This window comes from Mustela nivalis, assembly GCF_964662115.1.
Source record: "Mustela nivalis genome assembly, chromosome: 7".
NCBI classification, from domain to species: domain Eukaryota; kingdom Metazoa; phylum Chordata; class Mammalia; order Carnivora; family Mustelidae; genus Mustela; species Mustela nivalis.
The window spans coordinates 28,942,706-28,958,685 of record NC_139026.1 but is presented as its reverse complement, the minus strand read 5'-3'; the positions used below and the strand labels follow the sequence as shown (position 1 = coordinate 28,958,685).

General features: G+C 35.8%; 1 long non-coding RNA gene across 3 annotated transcripts in view; it reads right to left on the bottom strand.

The window, feature by feature from the left end:
- Window positions 1-15,980, bottom strand: part of LOC309869383 — a 95,742-nt gene that overhangs the window by 65,825 nt on the left and 13,937 nt on the right. For 2 of the 3 annotated variants that reach the window (XR_014314144.1, XR_014314145.1), the window contains exon 2: window positions 15,733-15,833. This is a non-coding gene — a long non-coding RNA (uncharacterized lncRNA). Of the gene's footprint in view, window positions 1-5,770; window positions 5,942-15,732; window positions 15,834-15,980 lie in introns of those variants that run through there. The other variant, XR_014314146.1, reaches the window with a different exon arrangement.

Genomic DNA, 15,980 nt, shown 5'->3' with positions numbered 1-15,980 from the left:
AAAAAATAGGAAACAGGAACAAATATTAGTAATTTGAAGATGATTCATAAATTGAGCACTTAAAGGCTTCTGGAAGTTGTAGTGGCTAGAGATTTAGGACTGTTCAAATCAAGATTCTGCAGGGAAGTGAGTAAGCCTCTGGGCTAGAAGTAGATCAAGTAAGAACACCAGGTTGCCATAGTCTCAAGGCCATGAACATCATTCAGGTGCTACACTTAGCATGCATGCTCCCATCTGAGAAACTTCCTTCTTTCTTAAGGTAGTTGTCTCCTGAACTTAACCATGGCTTGTCAATAGGTGCACAACTCCTGATTCCTCACCTAGCTTCTTATACTTGCTCATCTAAGTTGTGTATTCCACTCCAGATTGGTCACGTGACACAAATCATGATTGCTCACTTCACATGGTGTGTTTATCCTGTATTGTATTTTAAGCTCATGAAATTTTTAGGGACTCAAGAGGACAGGTCTAACTCCTCTCCTGGGTGGTTCAAAGACTGGAGAATTTTTTATTTTGTCTTTAAGGATAAGGGGTTTATTTGAATAAATATGGAATAAGAACAGAATTATATTATCCAGGGGAAATTTAGTCAGATAAAATACAATTTTTAAAAAAATTATTTAGTTCTCAATTTAGAATGAAAAATACTTTTTGGGGAGACTGGGTGGCTCAGTCAGTTAAGCGTCTGCCTTCAGCTCAGGTCATGATCTCAAGGTCCTGGGATCAAGTCCTATATCGTGCTCCCTGCTTAGGGGAGAACTGGTTTCTCCCTCTCCTGGCCTCCCCACCCCCGCCAAATAAATAAATAATATCTTTAAAAAAATACTTTTGATTTCTTCTAGGACTCTGATTAGTAAGCTGTGAAAATTGATGGAAAATAAGGTTGTTTGATAACTCTCAATTTCCTAACAGTGAAAATCAACAAAATACTCTGTCTTCATCTTCACTGACATTTCCGAGGATTGGCCTTGTATCTTGCTGTTAGTGTTACTTCTCTTTCTTAATCCCTCTCTCTCTCCCCTGTCTCTTTCAGGATCCCACTGTTCCTCAGATATGGTCATTACCTTTCATCCCCTTCTCTGTTCTTTCTCTTTCTACTCCTTTAGCTTCCACCATCATGCCACCAATGATGGTTCAAGTTTATATTTCTAAACCTTTTAAAAGTTCCAGGCATGTATTTCCAGTGCCTGCTGGAACATATCCTTATGTTTATATCCACCTGTATTTAGAATTCAGTATTTCCTTAAAAATTCAATGCTGTCTCACTTAAATAGTTCCTGTCTTTCCCAGTGATCTTTGACCATGTTCTCTCCTTCAGCCCATTGATCTAAGTGGTTGCTGCTTGGCACTACACTTAGCTTACTTAGCACAACCACTAAAAACTAATGTTAATTTCTTAAGGAATCTCCACACTGTTTTCCAAAGTGGCTGCACCAACTTGCATTCCCACCAACAGTGAGAAAGAGGGCTCCCCTTTCTCCACATCCTCTCCAACACTTGTTGTTTACTGTCTTGTTGATTTTGGCCATTCTAACTGGTGTAAGGTGGAATCTCAATGTGGTTTTGATTTGAATCTCCCTGATGGCTAATGATGATGAACATTTCTTCATGTGTCTGTTAGTCATTTGTATGTCTTCTTTGGAGAAGAGTCTGTTCATGAATACCCAACTTTGTGTCAACATGGATGGGACTGGAAGAGATTTTGCTGCGTGAAATAAGTCAAGCAGAGAGAGTCAATTATCATACGGTTTCACTTACTTGTGGAGCCTAAGGAATAGCATGGATGACATTGGGAAATGGAGGGGAGAAGTGAGTTGGGGGAAATCGGAGGGGGAGACCAACCATGAGAGACTGCGGACTCTGAGAAACAAACTGAGGTTTTTGGAGGGGAGAGGGTTGGGGAGGTTGGGTGAGTCTGGTGGTGGGTATTAAGGAGGGCTTAATGGAGCACTGGGTGTGGTACATAAACAATGAATTTTGGAACCCTGAAAAAAAATTAAATTAAAAAAAAAAGAAAAGACAATTGAACTGCTATAATAAAAAAATGTGTACCTTGAAAAAAAAAAGCTAATGTTAATTTTAATCTCCATAGTCACTCCTGTATGTCTTCTAATTTTTTAAATCACCACTGTCCTCACTTACTATTTGGTTACCTGTAGTACAGTTCATATAGAAAAGACAGGATAAATGCTTTTTTCTTTACCATTATTTATCACCTTTATTGCCTTTACTTGGATTATTCTGGCAGAATTCTAACTGACCTTCCTGCTATCATTCTTTTGCCCATTTAATTTATACTATATATAGCTATTAAATTACTCTTTTTTAAAAAAGATTTAATTTTTAAGTAATCTCTATACCCAGTGTGGGGCTCAAACTCACAACCCTGATCAAGAGCCTCAAACCCCACCAACTGAGTCCTCCAGGTGCCCTGATACATTTTTAAGGAATAGGTCTAACCCATTCTACTATTCAGTGATATCCCAAGCAGTCAAGGCATTCCTTATATCCAAATGTGATTTGACTTTTCATTTGAATTTCTCAAGTACTTTTTTTAATATTCTTTTTTAAAAAATATTTTTGTTAACATATAATGTACCAAAGTACTTTTAAGTTACATTTCTATGGGCAATTAATATTTTTTTGGTGCAATGTTTTTTGATATAGAGGATGAGAAGTAGGATGGGTGGACCATATCTTAGGATTAGAGTCGTACTTCTAGTGCCTGTAGATTATAAAGCCAGTTAATTCCCCTTCTGGAATTAAATCTTAACAAAGCTTATTTCTCCCTGGGCATACTATGGATATCATTTATACTTGATAAGAAAGCAAATTTTTTTAACAACTGTATATGTAATATTTTATTATTTAACATGAGGTAGAGAAGTGTGCTCAATTATTTTTATAATGTATATTTAAACATTTCATAACAAGCCATGCTTCTATGAGCTTTAATTCTGATTTTTATCATTTATTATTTTTTTGAGTATAGTTGACACTGCAAATTGTTAATTAATGAATGGACTCAAGCATCTTAACAGTCTAAATAATACATTTTTATTCAGATGGAGTTACTTTCCTAAATTACTTGTACTTGCAACAAAAACAACAGTAATAGATGATTCAATTAAACAAAAGACATCATTGAGTTTTTGGTAAAAAAATGTTTTGCTAATCATTTTCTTTTCCTTATAGAAATAATGCTTATTGTAAAAAATCTAATAATACAGAAGTGTGGATGGAAAGTAAAATGCTAGTCTCCTTTCTCCAATCTCTGAGTTCATAATAGGATTTATACCCTTTAATGTTTCTTTTTTCTGTGCACATACAACATTTGAAATAAATGAATAAATATATTATTTCCCTTAGAAAACTAGGGACATCCTGGTAAAGATGCTATCTGCTCCACCCAGATCCTCTGAAGCTTGCTTACCAGTTCTGGGCCCATGGTAGTCTCTCTACTGCTGGAGGCTGCCCTTGGGCTACCAGGCAGCACTGCTGCACACAGAGGGCTAGAAGGGCTTGGGAGCTGATGACCCACAAGAGCAGGCTACAGGCAATGACCGAGTGGTAAATGAGTAATTGACCTCCAGAACTCCTTCTAGGATCAGGCTGAGTCTGAGACTTTGCCTATAACCATTCCCTATTTGACTGTGCCTTCTGGGTCTGCTTGTCCTATTTCCTATTAGTTTCTGTTGAACTCCTTCCTTAATATGTCACATGCATATAAATCCACGTCTCAGGGACTACTGCTGGGAAACCAGCCAAGGACAATCAGATATGTCAAGCCAACCGTTCTCTGGTTAGTTGGGAGTATGAAGCACCATTCTTACAGTATTCTCCCCTGAGCACTCTCCTAAATATCTTCATGTACTTTATATAATCACTTTACAATGTGCAAAAAATGTTAGTGACTTATCACCACTTTCTCTGGTTTTTAGAAAGGCAGTGATAAAATTGTAATGTCCATTATCATTCTCTCTCAAACAAGAACTAAATATCTAGCCAGGAATAGAGGAAAAGAAAACAAAGAGCTGAACAAGACCGACATATTGGGGGAGAATTTGTGACTTTCTCAATGTGATTCTCTAATCAAATAACCTCAGGCTTTCTGTAGCATCAGTGGAATTTCATTATAAGGAATAAAGTTAGAGAATTCTCAAGGCCCTTAACATTTAAGAAAGAGATTTTAAATCATTATAATTAAGACAATGTCAAACATAATGTATAGGCTTCCAATTATTTTGTGCCCTGACTTTTACTAAAGAAACAAGTAAACAAACAAATCCATTACTTGTTATTAAGGTTCTTCAATTGCTTATAATTCAGGGGGAGGTAAGCTTATAAAATAAGCTAAATAAATAACAGCATATTCTATAATTAGACTCACGTGGTCCCTGTTGCAGAAATTTAAAGAAGCATGGAACTATTCTGTATAGAAGTTATCAGGAAAAGTTTCTCTGCATGTTGACATTGGAATTGAGTCTAGAAAGTTGTAGTATCTAAGGGGCACGTGGGTGGCTCAGTCAGTTAAGTGTCTGACTCTTGATTTCAGCTCAGGTCTTGATCTCAGGGTAGTGAGTTTAAGCCCTGTGTTGGAAAGCCGTAACACCTAGATGATGGAAGGTCAGGCATTCCAAGTAGAAGTTCCTGAATAAATGCTAAGACTAGGCTAAGGATACTTTGTGTGCTTTGGGGAGAGAAGGAAGCATTAAGACAAACTGTGATGAAAGCAAAAGACATGGATTCAGGAATCATGTTCTAATAGGGTTTTATATGATTGGGTAGGCAGGGCAAGGTCAAATAATGGAAAATCTTGAATGTTAGGCTAAAGAGTTTGGACTTGATAAGGAAGGCCACGATGAAAGAGTATAGACTTTAAAAGCAGTAAATAGCTTGATATTAGAGGTTTTAACTTAGTTTTCTGGTATTAGATGATTGTAGAGTTTAGTGTATTAGAGTTTATTGTTGAAAATTTGATGGAAATTGCAAATCTGTATGAAGATAAAGGCCTAGATGTGAAGGAATGACAAGGCAGAGATTAATACTAGAGAACATAAAAAAGGGGGGGGAAAAAAGCACGCCAGGCCTTGGTAATTGATTATTACTGCTGGAGTAGAGAATAGACTACTAGATGAATCGAAGGTTGAAATTATGGAATCACTTGGAAAACACAGGAGAGAATGAAGGAGCACATAAAGAAGGCTTATTCAGGTGGAAATTGTGCCTTCATCTGATTTTGAAACACTTGGAATTAAAGCAAATGTTCTGGTGGAATTGACCTGTTGGCATCCTATTTCCAAAAAATAAATATGGAACTGAAACTTGACTAAAAAATTAGTGTTGGAGGTACAAAATTTGTGCTGATTAAGGTAGATACATGAATTTAAGCATTGGATACAAGTGGATAACATTCCTAAGAATGGAAATATCGAGAGAAAACAGCTAATGATGGGAAATTGAGCCCTAGTGGCCGCCCACTTGAATTATGCTTAGAAATGTCATTACATTTGAATGGTAACTGGAGCTTATATGCTAATTTACCAAAAGACAGAGCCTGTTTTGTTAGCTTAACACAACAAGAAGCCAGGAAATGTAACCTCCTTCTCTGGGATGGTCTCATTTTTCTTTGGTTCTTTAGAATTCCCTCATTCTCCTTTGGGGAATGTGGAGTAGGAAAGGCAGAGGCAAGGTAAGGGGTGTCTGCATTTCTCCCTTCTCCCCCACTTCCTCACCATACTCTTGTTTTCTACACACACACAGAGAGATCTAGAATGAATTCTCCTTTTATTCATATGTGAAGACCTCAGGTCCTTTATACGGGGGTGGTGGATGACTTCAGTTGGACAATTCACTATCTTCTGTTTTTTGCTTTTTATTTTTCTCATGTGATGATGGAAGATAGCACCTCTGCTTCTGCTTCACAGGAATCTACGGAGGACTAATGAGAAAAACCCAGGAGGGCCCAGGGGATGAATATCTATGGAAATTTCACAGTATACTCAGGCAGCTTATTGTCTTTAGTTCTAGTAAAAACAGTCTACTGGGGATAAGTTCAAAGTCCACGGAATCTGGTGTTAATACAATGTGACTTTGGATTTTGCAAAGGAATATGTTTCTGAAAGCTCTAGAACTCAGATGTCTTATGCATACAGTGATGGTAGTAATAAAGCTAAAAATTATGAATCATAACTCTATGTGTTAGAAATTTGTCGCCTTGATGATACAATTGTTCCCATGCCAGTTGCCTAAATTTTAATTAGAACATGACGTTTTAAATTGCACTGAGGCAATAGTTTGATAAGAAAATACAGATAAAAACTATCTCTATTTCATGCTTTCTTAGTTACAATCACTGTGTCATTGGCTTTCTTTTCATTCCAAACCAGATTGATTTTCAAGAGTAAAATTTCCCAGGTAGCTCTTGGACCCAAAGAGAAACTGGCAAGTGATGACTTATGTTGTGATTTCAGCACAACCCCCTGAGAAAGGTTTTACCATATGGGAGAATACAGTGACCCACAGGGAAATTTAAAAAAAAATTAGACCACTCCATAACTACTCTGTTATATCAGAGTAGTTAGACCACTCTGATACAACAAAGCCTTTTCAATCCTGTAATCAGTGGCCATTTAAAAAGAACAAGTGCACAATTTGGATGGCCACTCAAGGACTAAAATACCAATGAGGTGATTTTAGATCTGTAATATCTCCCCATAAATTATATAATAATAACTTTCAAAAATCTGATGCAGAATATATATATTTTTTTTACCTCTCTGGGACAAGAACATAATGAATCAAGAATTATGGTTATTGATAAGGTACAGAAAAGCTTAGCATTTAGAGTAACATCTATGTTTTGGCCCTTTCATTCAAATACCCTCTACTGACAAAAACATTTTTAGTAATGAAGGAGGCTCTAGAGGGAAGTAGAAAGATCCTGAGCTTACAAATTGGTTCTGGATTAAAATTCTCACTTGGGCACTTTCTGGTTTCTTGGCCTTGAATAAAATATTTAATATGCTTTTCATTTTTTTATTTCTTCATCTATAAAACGAGGAATAATAATGACTAGTTAACAGGGTTTGTGCAGACTAAATGTGCTCAGCACAGATTATATGCCTAGTAAAAAGGGAGAACCCTTTCTCAGAGATGTGAGAGTTCATATAACATTACTCTATGATTTCGTCTCTTGATGACTTCCCATTCTAGAACTTTAACTAGTGAAATGATCTAAGGATAAAAGAGCTAAAATATCAATGTTTGTTTAGTTTGAGGAGCTATAAGATCACACAGCCAGTACACTTTTTAGAGATTTGTGGTGAGCTGATCTTTAAAAAAGAAAATGGAAAAATATGAATTGATAAAAAGTCTCACCTTATTTAGTTTTCAAGCTGGGTTTGGAGTTACCTGAGTTAGAGGAAACATTTGATATTCAGGATTTTTCTATGAGCCACACAAACCAATGACCAATTTATAGGTAGACACCTACCTACCTAAAGCACTTAGCGCAGTATCACTCAACAAACTTGTCCTTCCATTGCCCCTACCTGTCATCCCCGCAAACTGACAGTTTATGTTCAGTAAAGACCATTTCTCTTTGCAACTCTTTCTTACGGTTATTATTTAGGTCATATATAGCAAGGTGTCCAGTTGCTTTGTTAATAAGTAATTGACTTTTCCCTCTTTGGGCTAACCTACCTCGTTAGTATGAGATCAGTGGCTCTCTAAAGATATTTCCTGTAACTGAACTTCATTTGATTCACCTGGGATATAGGTTTACAATACGTACTCCTGAAGTTTACCTTGGTCTTCTGAATCTCTGAGGATGGGATCGGGAATCATAATTAAGAAGCTCCATAGGCGATTCTGGTGTGGACCTGGGTTTAGAAACCAGTGAGGCCCTGACCTGTCTTTCCTGATTCCAAATTCTAAGTTTCCATCAAACACTTGATTTTTTACGGAGGCTTTTAAAAATCATGGGCATGGTTATTCTCCCAGACTCTAAGGGGGGATGAGAGTTCTGGTAGACCTCTTTGAGCAGTTGTTCAGGACAATCTGGGCCATAGAAGACAATTTTGTGAATCAAGCTGGAATTGAATTCTCCAAATTTTTCATACATCAATTTATTTCCACAGTTCTTAAGAGAGACAAATTAGTCTTAAAGAATTATGACTTGGAAAAATAAAAAGAATATGACTTGAGGTTTCCTTGTAATATGTAAATGTTGACAATATATAGAAGTCTTCACCCTGACTGCTTCACTTCTATTAATGACATGCCGACTTTACTTGATTTAGTCCTTGTTTTAATTATATACACATGTGAACAACTGCTTTTCAACTGCCTTTGGTTGGAAATAAAAGTGTCTATTTGAGGAACAGATTTCTATCCTATTAACTTTTGATATTCCATGGTATTAATTTTTTTTAAAGATTTTTATTTATTTATTTGACAGAGAGAGATCAAGTAGGCAGAGAGGCAGGCAGAGAGAGAGAGAGAGGAGGAAGCAGGCTCCCTGCTAAGCAGAGAGCCTGATGCGGGGCTCGATCCCAGGACCCTGGGATCATGACCCGAGCTGAAGGCAGAGGCTTAACCCACTGAGCCACCCAGGCGCCCCCCATGGTATTAATTTTTTAAGTTCTCAGTATGAAAGGAATACATACACATTGTAGAATATCTAGAAAGTATAGAAAATTAAAATGAGACAAATGAATTACTAATAATTCCACTACTCAGAAACAATACTCAAGACTTTGATGCAATTTTTTCTAGTTGTATGAGTACACAGACATATGCAAAAGTAACTATTGGAGATATTTGCCAAATATGTAATTTTAACCCTTCTTCCCATGCTTAATATTTTACATTAAACATGTTCTCATATTACTTAATGTTCTTTGGAAACAAACAATTTTAATGGCTATATGTCTACAATATGAATAGACCATAATTTTTGCAATTGCCTTATTTTTTTTAAGGATTTATTTATTTGAGAGATAGAGAGAATGAGCAGAGAGGGGGGGCAGAAGGAGAGGGAGAAGCAGACTGATTCCCTGCTGAGCAGGGAGCCTAACAATGGACGACGTGGGGCTCCATCCCAAGACCCTGAGAACTTGACCTGAGCCAAAGGTTGGTGCTTAACCAACTGAGCCACCCAGGTGCCTCTGCCTTCTTATTTTTTTAAAAATATTTTATTTATTTTATATATATATATAAAGTGAGAGAGGGAATAAAAGCAGGGGGAAAGGGAGAAGCAGGCTTTCTGTTGAACAGGGAGCCCAATGTGGGGCTCCATCCTAGAACCCTGGGATCATGCCCTGAGCCAAAGGCAGATGCTTAATGACTAAGCCACCCAGGTGCCCAGCGTTCTTATTTTTTAATGTGTAGATTGTTTTTAACTTATTGCTCTTAAGATCATTCTATAATAAGCATTTTAGAAATAAATTATTTTATTATCTCAGCATTTCTCCTTAGCAATTTTTCCTAGGTAGAATTACTAAAATAGTCTGAATTTTTAAAAGTTCTTGATATGTATTACAAACTGTTTTTCAGAAAAATTTTAAAAATCAACACCAGAACTGTATGAGTGTCCATTTTTCACAATATAATACTTTAATAGATAATTAATGATAATTTAATGGATAATTTAATGATAGTCCAAAAAAATCTTCATTAATTGAAATCCTTGTGGCTTTAACTTGTTCTTTAAATATTTATGAAGTTGTATGCTTTACATACGTTTTTTGAGCCAAGAATATTTCTTGGAGTGTAACCTGTCTCATTTTCTTTTCCCAACTTTTTTTCTGAGAATATAACTGCTTTTCCTTATTGATTTGTAATTGCTTTCTCTGTGTTAATTACATTGGCTTTTAATGTCACATGGTTTGCAAATATTTTCTGGTTTGGTAGATTTTTTTTTAAATCTATTTGTGATGATGATATGGTTTTTAATAGGTGTTAGTAAAGGTAGTTTCCATAGTATAAATGAAGACTTATCCATGGTAAAAAGAAGTAGAAAATCCAGATGGTAAAGATATTTGATACATTTTAAGTATGTATTTGTGTCATGCACAATCCTCACAGAGCTAGTAGTCTTCATGGATTGTTTTACCTTCCCCATCTATCTGGTGAGGAGATTCAGGGGAAGCAAGGGCATTATCTTTTTGCATTGTGTTAAGCATTATTTTGTGTTTCACTTTCCAAAGAAAGAAACAGAGACATTAGATCCTTCCTCTGATTACAAATCTTAAAGAAAATCCTGATTCTTGGATCCCTCACAGGCCTATTGAGTCAGAATCTCTGGAGCTAGAGCTGAAATCTGCATTTTATCACGTTCCACTGCTGATTTTTAAGCATTAAACGTTTAGAACTACTGGTGCTGGGGAGTTCAGATGATCAGTAGTGAATTTTATCTCTCACTAATAGCTTCTTCAATTTTCTTCCCCTCAGTGCTCAGGTACTCAATTTGCATTATATTAGATTGTCCTCTTTATATGTTGGTTTACAAAAGTTTTTAACAGTGTGCCAGGAATCTGAAGCTAGAATTAAACTCATTCAAAGCAGGAGATGTAACACTTAAAAAAAAAAAATCTCCTTAGACCACTTTGCATAATGCTGAAAAAATTACTGACTCATAGGGATTTCAAAGTGCCAAGGAAATTGAGACATCCTAATATTTTAATATACGCTTATTCTCTATATGAGGAAATGGAGGCAGAGAGTTTTAATGTCTTTCAAAGTTTTTCAGGTGTTGCTGTTTTGGATTTACTATTTCTTGAGCTTCTGAATATTTATCTTTCTAATATTAGTCCAATGACATTTGCAAAATATTTTTATATGACTTTTTAGAAGTGTCCCCTTTGTAACAAAGATATGAGGTAATAAATTAAAATTTTTATTCTATTTATTTAAGCAAGAATTTATTGAGAACAGTACCTAATCACAGAAAATTAAAAAAATATATATATTTTGCTTTTGTCTGCAGTGTGACCAGCTCCATTCTTAAAACCATGGATCTATTGCTGTGGAAAGGAATGCAGCCCTTGTCCCCGAAGGATGTGCACTTAATTTTTGGCATTGTTTTTATATTATTTCATGTAATTTTATTTTCTTTAATCATATGTAACATAATTATATCTCTGAAGCATTTGCATTTCTCTTGTCTGCTTTAATAACACTATTACTCATTTATCTTTGTATATAATTTTATGTTCTTTTCAAAGCATATTTATATACATGGTCTTTGGGGAGTTTTAACAACTTAGTGTAACATCAGTAGGTAATTGTTACTGACTGTATGCTACATGCCTGACTCCAAATTTCCCATGGATTCCATCATTGGATTGTGCCAATAATGCTGTGAAGTACACTGCACTATGTCCCAATTATCAGGCATTAAAAACAGAGGTGAACGAACGTAAGTAATTTATGGGACAGAACTGGATTTTAGAAGCTAGTCAGTCTGACTCATAAGCCCACAGTCTTAAGCATTAAACTCAGGCTTCCCCAGTGCACAGGTAATCATAAAATAATTGGGCAGATTATTGTCAAACAACTTACATTGTTCAGATAGAATAAGGTATATCGTGGAACTCACTCACAGTGCTCAGTAGGATGCTTTCTGTGAGTGACTAGAAGCCCTGGATGGTGGCCAAACAGTGACTGGGAGCTCCTTGGAAATCTCCAAAACCAGGAAATACTATTTTCATTCAGTTACCTTTCTTTTTTTACCTGTAAGTACCAAATACCATAGCTACTAAGTATATAAAGCAAAAACTATAAAGCAAACAAGTGGGAGATTTCAATATGCATATTCAAAATTAGATTAAGGAGGGAAAACCTAAGTAATGACATAGAAGAAGTGAATAATACAATTGGTAATATCTATTAGCAGCCCAATATGGAATTTTACATTCTTCAAATAGATCATATAATTTTAAAAAATGTCCCTGGAATATTTACAAAAACTGATCATGTGTCTAGTCAAAAAGAAACTTTAAAAACAGAAGTAGAGATGTTATAATCTATGTTCTCGATAACTATACAATGAAACTGGACATTAAGAAACATTCCTCTCTAACTCTTGGCTCAAGGAAAAAAAATAAAAACAGAAATTGCAAACTACCTCCAAGGCAGCAAAAATGAGAACACATAAACTACAAATTTATGGAACGTAGCAGAAGTTATATTCATAGATGAAATTCATAACTGTAAGTGGTATCTTTATTAAAGGATGGCTAAAAATGAAGGTACCTTGTACTCATCTTAAGAAATTAAAATATCCACAAAATCAACCAGAATATATTAATAAATACAACATCTAAAATTTACGAAATAGAAAAGAAACCAAAAAAGCTAGAAAGTTTAAATAAACCTGGAACCTGGTTATTGAAAAGATTAATAAAATAGTCAAATTTCTCATAAGCCCGATTAAAGAAAAAAAGAATGAGAAAAACAGAATTAGAAAGGAGAAATGAGTCATAATACAGATGTGGAAAAGATGAAAAAAATCCAAGAAAAATCTTCATGAAAATTTATGGTAATATATTTGGTAATTCAGGGGAAACTGGTGTTAAAATAAATGTAAATCACTGCAATTGATCAAAAAAGAGGACTATTCAAGTATACTAAATGCTATAGAAAATACTGGAAAGGTGAGTAAAAACAATCCACTAAAGAAGTTAATAGGGCTAGATGGCTTTGTGGCTGAGTTTCATCAAATCCTTAGAAATCATGCATTCAAGTATTTAAACTATTCCAGATCACAGGAAAAGGTGTAGATTTCCTCCACATTTCATAAAACCAGCATTATCTTAACACTTACAAAACACAGTGCAGATAAAACACAGCAGTCCCACCTCTTACGGATATAGCAGTAAAACATTTCAAATTAAAATATAATAAAATGGAGCCCAGCACTGTATCAAAACATACACACCATAATGCACTAAGTAGAATTAATTCCAGGAAGGCAAGAATGGTTCGAAATCAGGAAAACTGTATCAGTGCAATTTTGTATGTTGAAGGAGAAAATTCACGTGATTTTACTAGAGAAAGCAAGATGAAGTCACTGGAGCGCCATAATCAGGAAAGCAGCCAAGGTCATTGCGGCTAAGACCAGATACCACCAAAACCAGCACAGAGTGGTAGTGCTGAGGACTGATCATCAGTAAGGCCACGTGAGCCTGGAAGAGCCAGGAGCTAATAATCACTTGAATCAGAAGAGGCCTGCAAAGGCTCAAGACTGATTCAATTCCTTTAGGAAGGGGGGGCCTCTGCAGATTGTCAGATCCTCCAGATGCTGACTCTTCCACGTTGAAAGGCAACACCCACTGAAGGTTCTGCCTGCTTCATCTCTGAACTACCAGAGACCCCTCCACTGCTTGAGCGTAGTGAGTGGCAAGTATCAGGAGCTGACCTGGACCAACTGGAACCAGATGGAATCCTCATCTCAACCACACAAGCATGGACTAACCTTGCATTTTGTTTGTTAACTTCTCACCTCTTGCTGTATATTGTTTGCTGTGTGACTTGTTTCATGTGCTGGGTATGAAACCAAGTTAAATGCATCCTGAAATGTCATTGAGTTTGGAATCCTGAATCTGCTTTGTGCCTATGTTAATCTTGTTTTATGACGGAATAAAGCTGAATAAAGCTGAATGAAACTGAATAAAGCTGTGCAGAGACACAACTCGTGTATGTGCCTTTATCCTATACTCACAACACTTACCAATAAGATGAAATTCTTAGAAGGTATTTGTTTTTGTTTGTTTGTTTGTTTGTTTTTTAATATTGTATTTATTTATTTGACAGACAGAGATCACAAGTAGGCAGAGAGGCAGGCAGAGAGGCGGGGGGGAAGCAGGCTCCCTGCTGAGCAGAAAGTCCGCTGCAGGGCTCCATCCCAGGACCCTGGGATCATGACCTGAGCCAAAGGCAGAGGCCTAACCCACTGAGCCACCCAGGCGCCCCAGAAGGTATTTATTAATATTTATCTGACATTCCCAATAAAAAGTCCATGTAAAATAGGAAAAGAAATTACTTATGATGAAGACCATAAAAAACTAACAGCAAGAAATGAAAATCGTTTATGCTAACCATTCTATAACATAAAAACACAATATTTAAACCAAACATTTAAGAAAATGAAATAGCTTGTATACATTTAGAAATAAAGAGACAAAATTGTTTTCTTAAAGATATGATTATGTAAATAGAAAACCTTAAAAAATCCAGTAATATGAAACAGAAGAAAAAACTGGAAAGTTGATTGGTATATTTTATCTATTTATTTATGGTATATCATAATTAAAAGGACCTAAGATGCCATAGATTTTAAGATATCCCATTAAAAATGTAATTATAATTAAGATGTCATTATTATAGGATATATTCCACTTTTAAAGATGTTAAAATATGTATTCCAGAATTGATGAAATAAGATAGGTATGAAAAAAGCAATAGTTCTTCTGGGTACCAACAATAGTCTGAAAATCAGAAAATCTGCACTATAACGGCAAAAAACCATGTAATGCTTAAGAAAAAATTCATCAAGAAAGATAAGGACTTTACATGATTAAAAAACCCTCACAATTTCTTTTTTAATTATTATTTTTTAAAGATTTTATTTATTTATTTATTTGACAGAGACACAGTGAGAGAGGGAACACAACCAGGGCGAGTAGGAGAGGGAGAACCAGGCTTCCTGCGGAGCAGGGAACCCGATTCGGGGCTCTATCCCCGGATCCTGGGATCATGATCTGAGCCAAAGGCAGTCACTTAACCAATTGAGCCACCCAGGCGCCCCAAAACTTGTAAATTCTTACGTAAAGACGTAATACTCTCTGAAAAAATGGATCAATATGCCATATTTTTAGGTGAGAAGAGTTAAAACGGCAAAAGTATCCATGCTCTCAGAATTAATACAAAATTCAGTACAATGCCAGTTAAAAACCAGACGGTACTTTGAGGGGAGGATTTGACAAGATGATTTAAAAATTCATATTGAAGAATATTTAGAATAGTCAAAAAATTAAGAAAACAAGATGGTGATGTAGGATTAAGTATAATAGATAATAAAAATTTCTATAAATCTACCTCAATTCTAAATGGAGGGAGACTAGCTTGGGATCTGACGAAGGATTGGGGACAGGAAAAAAGAACATTGTATTTTAATTCAGTGGGAAAAGGATAGTTTGGCTCATTAATGGTGCTGTCAAAACTGGCTCTGCCCCCCAAGAGGAAAGTAAGAGAAAGCCCTCATCTTGCACTATATAAATTCCAGAAAGACTGAATCACAACTAGTAAATCATACAACAGGAAAATGTCGGAGGTAATATGTAAAGATCAATAGTGGAAAAAATATAGACAAACACAAGTGACAGCTAAAGTGCCATTACCTGTGACATAAAAGGAGAGTTTGCACATTGATAACCATAAGGCAAACACATCAAAGGAAAAATGGACAAAGGATTCATAATTCATAGAGGAACAAGTCCGGATGGACAGTAAACAAAATGATACTCAGCTTCTGTGCGTGTCAGAGAAATACAAGTTAAAATGAAAATGAAATAACTCCATTGACACATCAGTGTGCAAAAATTTAAAGGAGAATTATATCTACTATAGGTTGGAATTTGGGGAAAAGGACAATCTCATGCATGGTTGGTGGGGTACTTTTTGGGGACGTAATCAGGCAATATTTTTGAAAATAAAAAATGTACATACTGTTTGACTTAGCAGCTCCATTCCAGTAAGTCTGTGGCATAGAAATAGATGTGTTAGTCCACGGGAGTGTCTAACACAGCTCTGTCTGAAGAGGCATGACGCTGGAAAACAAAGTGAATAATCATTAGTAGAAGAATGAGTGAATTAAACGGCGGTCTGTTAAAAACATGGAGGGTTTCCTGGGTGGCTCTGTTGGTTAAGCATCTGACTCTTGATTTTGGCTCAGGTCATGATCTCCATGCTTAGTG